This window comes from Lepidothrix coronata, unplaced genomic scaffold (assembly GCF_001604755.1).
Source record: "Lepidothrix coronata isolate B3197 unplaced genomic scaffold, Lepidothrix_coronata-1.0 Scaffold0, whole genome shotgun sequence".
Classification (NCBI taxonomy): domain Eukaryota; kingdom Metazoa; phylum Chordata; class Aves; order Passeriformes; family Pipridae; genus Lepidothrix; species Lepidothrix coronata.
This window is the reverse complement of record NW_016690180.1, coordinates 8303810-8309809: the sequence shown is the minus strand read 5'-3', so window position 1 is coordinate 8309809 and position 6000 is coordinate 8303810.

Sequence of the window (6000 nt, the reverse complement as noted above, 5' to 3'; positions counted from 1 at the left end):
CCTGCCATGGCTCGCTGTATATGCCATGCTTTAAATCAGACTGGAACAGACAGTAAGCAGTTTTGCTTACACTAATGAATTGCTACGCTGATGAATGCAAATGAAAGACACAGGAGCACATGGTATAGGGACTGTTTAAGGGCTATGGAAGCACAGATCTATTGTGAGAAGATGTGGATGCAGCAGTTGTAGACTAGTCATAGGCTACAGTTGTAGCCAGTTGTAGGTAGAATTTGCAGCTATATATGGCGAGAGAAAAAATATTGTTCTTCATCGTTGCATTACTGACCACGCTTACTTTAAAAGTCTAAAGGTTATGACTGTGATTATGAAGTTAAAATAGAGGGTATTATTACCACCCTTTATTATCACTTTAAATGGGTATTACTAAGAATGTAACTGATTTAGTTAAACAAGTTTAACGTGATACCATGGTGCGATTATGTAAAGTAAAATCATGACCATTTTAGCACAGTTCAGGAGAAGAAAATAGGATTGGCACACCTGTATTTCTAACCATAGAAAAAGAGGTTCCTGAGCCACTTGTAAACAAGGGAATAAAATAAAAGTGTGCATGTGTTTCATACTTCTTATAATGTGTCATGATAGCGTACACAAATGTAGGAGACTATAGCACTCAGGTGCCCAGGGGTCTCCTGGTTTTCTTTAAGACATGTGTTTGCACATTATATGCATCAGATAATTTAAAGTATTATTTGATATTTACATATATATCATGTGCATCAGATAATTCAATGTATTATTTAACATTTATATAAATATTATTATTTATATAATATAGTTTTATAAAAGTGCATTTAAATAAGTTTAAGGTTCATCTGAGCAAATTCAATGATCCATCAATATAAATTCTTAAACAAGATGGGTTTATTCTTATTATTTAATAATTTAATCTGTTAAATTATTTGATTTTCATACACACATACTCTATTTCTGTAAGCTATACTTATTGTATTGCTCGTTTAAAAAATTCACCTTGTTACAAGATTTTGTGTTACTTGTATTACCAGGAACAACAGCAGAAAAACAGGTGTTTGGAAGTATCTTGGAAAGCAGGGTTTGACTTTGCTAAACCCTAGAACACTTGATGCTCAAATGTCTTTGTTACCTAATTTATAAACACCTTACACATAATATGTAAAAGTAATGTTAAGACATAATGTTCCCGTGCATTATTATTAATACATTACTGCCAGAAAGGCTACAATGATTCATGTTGAACTGGTGCATAGTTTGTTCATTTATATTTCTAAAATGTTAATATTATTACATTGGCTTAAAAACAAAAAAAACTCATAGGCATTCTTCTTTGCATCATTATTATTTTCTGTTAGTACATCTCTTATGGCATGAAAGTTTAATGCTAATAAATCAAATGTTGGACTTACAGGAATGCTGCCTTTCATATTTATATTTTTTGTCTTGTCATCAGTATTCTATTTGTAGTTTACCCTGTTACATTATATTTTATTATTCTTCAGCTTTATCTGGTTCCTTGTATTTTAACTTATCCGAACCTCCATAAGATGTGTTTTCTACAGACATGATAATTCGGATGTTTTTCTACAAACCTTTTTTCATTTTATTTCTGTAAAGAAGTCTTTTGAAAGTCTTTCCTTCTTATTTCAAATCTCAATAGACAATTACAGAACTAATGAAACATTTTATATCATGGAGGAAAACATTGTACACTTTTGATAATATCATACCAAATAAACTTTAAAAATAAACAAGTAAAGTTTAAATAAAAAAATAAAGCCACAGAAGGACCTGTGGTCTAAAATTATTCTCCAATTTTTTAATGTGCAAAATTATGCAAATCTTTTCATATAGATAGTATCACAGAAATATGTGACTGAAGCCAAGTGAGATTGCAGACAAATAGGTCATTAGAGTAGAACCAAAATGATAAAATCTTCATGCACTTGGAGAATGATGTTTCCCTCTCTTGCTGCATAAGAACATTATGTTTCAATTTACTGATTTAATTCCCAGTCAAAGCCTTTGATGAAGATGGACAGTTAAGCTTCATGGCACACTCATATTCAGCTGGGTTTTGTGGGTACACTCCTAGCATGTTGCCTACCAAATGGGGACCTTACATGGTGTGGTTCAAATGAGCTGGGGCAAAAAATGAAATGGCAGATCCTGGTTTTCCTTTTTGTACTGCTCCCATTGGATTGAAACTCCTCTTTTTTTCCCTTAGACTGGGTGCCTGGGGCACCTATGCACTTTAGTGACTTGGCCCAAAAAGTGGTTTTTTGGGAAAAAAATGTTAAAAAATACATCAAATACTTTATTTTCCAATGTATATGCTAGTAAACAGTGCATAGGCTACTACTTTGGGTAGTGCAGTATTTACTGCTACCCAGTTAGCAACAGTGCATTTGTGTATATTTTAAAGTTTTCTATTATTCTTGTAGATTCATAGCCTGCAGCCTCAGTAGTTACACTACTAAAATCCAAGAGCATCTTGGGTTTAAAAACTGTTCTTTAATAAACCTCTGCCACCTTTAAGTGCCTCAAATGAAACTTCAAAATTTCTATTTAAATTTGCTTTTGTTCCATTATAGTCTCTTTTCAGATGTGAATGCATTTTGTTCCCCTAGTATATTCTGATTACACACTGTGAAATCCATGTTTTTCGACTCCTCCTGACATGGCTCCTATTGGTGCTAATACTTGTTCACTGCTATTGCCGATCTGAGCTGAACATTTCCATGAATTCAGAAAAAATGTTATTAGAAAATTCACTTTGGGTTACACCTTGCCAAGAAGTTACTAGTTTAATATGAAAAGCCACACATGGAGAACAAATCATTATGGAGCAAGAAAACCCATGAAACCTGTTTTCCTGTATACAGAGAAAGCAGCAGCCCATGCTTATACAATTTCTGTGCTATCACACATTGTACTGGGTGATCAGTAAGCCAAAGAGAAGATAGAAGTCTGGAACTCAGAAACACCAGACTTTCTATCAGACAGAGAACTAAATATCTCCCTTCTCACCAGCCACCTACAAAACTAGGACCAGTTTCATATCTTGGGATCTCTACCCCTTTGTCATGTTCAGTTGAAAATGTTGGGTGGGCTGAAAAGCCTTTTGGGAAGGGAGAGGAAAGAGTTAATACTAAAAGCACTGTGGAAATGCACAGCTCAGCATTTGCACTTCTGGGTTGTGAATGGTGCTACCTCCCACTTGGCAAAGAAGTGGTGAAGGTGGTAGAGGTCACTTGCAGTTAGGGAATGAAGCTGAACTGCAGTGATGGCAAACAGAGCAGCACCCTGATGGGGTAAATGGACCACAAATATCATCTGAGACTCAAAATAGCTTCCAGAATTCTGACCGAAACTGGAGCATTTCATAGCTCCTCAAGCCCTCTGACCACAGCAAAGTACAAGGAAAGTAAAGAAAAGATGTTCTGATTTGAGGAATAGTCACCAAGAATCCAAAACTAGCATTAAATATACTTGAAAACAGGTCTGTAGAAATAACTCTGGTAAAGAGTTACTGCTAAGATTCACCTCAAGATCTAGACAGTTATATACTGCAGTGTAAAAAATGGGACTTCTGAATGGTATTTTAAACACTAGACTCCATTAGGTTCTTGTTCCCATCTGCATGTCATGGTTACTCAAGAGTAAGGGTTGACTGATTGCTTTTTGAAAGAGTATTGAAAAGAGGTTGGAGGTAAAGAGAAGTAAAGGACTAGAGGCTGAATTGTTCTTGGCCCAAGTTAAACCAAGGACAAGTTGTCTCCTTTATACATCCTGATGAATGAAGCATGTAAGCTAAGGAAACCTGGATCAAAGTTTTACGATACTATTGTGAAAAGTATTAGTTTCCTATTTTCTCTTTTACTCTGCCACATATCCTTTGGAAATTGAGACAACCAGTTTGTTTTACATGGACTACCAAGACTAATTACTTGTAATTACTATTAACCAGAACCAAATACAATACACTGTCCAAAAGGTAAGATTGTCTCTGCACATTATGTCAGTCTCTACAAAAATGTCAGTCAGTGGTCCATGTTTTGCATTATGCAGAGATGGTGTACCTCTCAGTAGTGACACTACACAGGTGGTTTTAAATACTCTTAAATTATAAAATCGTGATTGTTTTCCCAAATTTACTCTTCTTTAGGAGAGGCCAGAGATGGAAACTCCAGCATTTACATTCATGGAGGAGCAATGTCAAAACGCCCACTTCCCAGTGGTGTTCAGGTGCCAGGCAGAATCAGTTCAGCCAGCACAGCATTAGCTTTCATTCTCTCAGTTTATGGATGCTTTCTACACTCATTTCCTCCCCAGTTAATCCATCGTTCCATCCATCCATCCATCCATCCATCCATCCATCCATCCATCCATCCATCCATCCATACATGCATTTTCTGAATACTCCTCCAGCCAGACGTTTACAAGGCTCAAGATGCAATCACCTGTGTGCGTATGTAGCAGTGTGAATCATATCACTGAAGTCTGTCATTCTGTAAATCTTGGAATTAAGCTTATATTGAGTGGTTTCAGCTTCAGAGGTTGACTGTACCGGGACCAGAGGTAAACCTCACATCTATTTGTCTCAACATGCACGCCCTATGTCTGATAATGAACAAAGAGTGCCCAATGCAAGCATATAACTGGGGACCATGGCTAGCAGAAACAAAACAAAGCAAAACAAACAGACGAGCAAAATAACTAACAAAAAATCACAACCTGAAACAATAGAAAAGAAATTCACATAAAATGAGACTGGGAAACAAAACTTAAGGACTTCATTTCTGAAGATTATTTGGTGATGCAAATAGCAAGTTAGAAACATAGGCCTTTAAGATAATTAAGTCCAACCATCAACCTAATAACACCACCATGTTCACCATTAACTCACGTCCTCAAATGCAATATCCACACATATTTTTAATACTTAGAAGGATGGTGACTGCAACACTTCCCTGGGCTGCCTGTTCCAATCCTTTATAAACCTTTCTATGAAAAAAAATTTCTAACATCTAATCCAAACTTCCCCTGGTTGCAGTATTTCCTCTCATCCTGCAACTTGTTCACTGCAAGATGAGCCCAACTCCCACCTCGCTACCACCTCCTCTCAGGTAGTTGTAGAGAGTGATAAGGTTTCCCCCCGAGCCTCCTTTTCTCCAGGATAATTCAAATCTAGTTTAAACCTCTCTCAATGAGTCCTGCTAACTCCTGAACTAAAAGCCTTTTACCCCTTTGAGACAGGTGGACCCCATTTTCTGGCAGAAGGCTCAGTGTCACATAAACCAATCCATCATCCAAAAAACCAAAATTCTGCTAGTAACACCTGTCTAGAAGCACCTCATCATCTGCATGATTTTCCTGTTTTTCTTTCCCCATCATTCCCTGCAACTGGCAGGAATAGTTATATTACAGTCTTTAAGTCTAATTACATTGTAGAATACAGACAGCAAAACTAGGTTTGAAATTTAGCAGACGTTAATTTTTAATGGAAAAAAGGAGTATACCTCCTTTCAGCTGTAGAGATGTAATTATAAATGCCAGGCTTGACTATCTGATTTTGTAACTCTGCTCCAAATGTTCATTTTGTATATGCACATAATCATAATAAATGCTAGTCTGATTCCCAGTTTCCAGAGACTAAGTTGCACAAATATATAACAGTTTTTGTTGTCAGGTGGGATATGCAAAACTTAAAGCTATCCCAGAACATGGTACAGAAAAGGCATTTCACCCTACCATTTCATATGTACTAAGAAAAAGACATCAGCCATGATCTCAGCTGGATAACAAAGTGTTTACTTGTCCATTGACTGATCTGAAAGGGGAAGAAGTGAATCAGTAAATTCACGTAGTATGAAAAAGAAAATACTCTTCATTTTTTTATTAAAGCACTGTAGAAAATAAGGAATTTCTGTTGTGTGTTCAGAAACACCCCAGAAAGTATTGTTTCATTTCAAAGGTAAAAGAGAAAAAAGGCATACC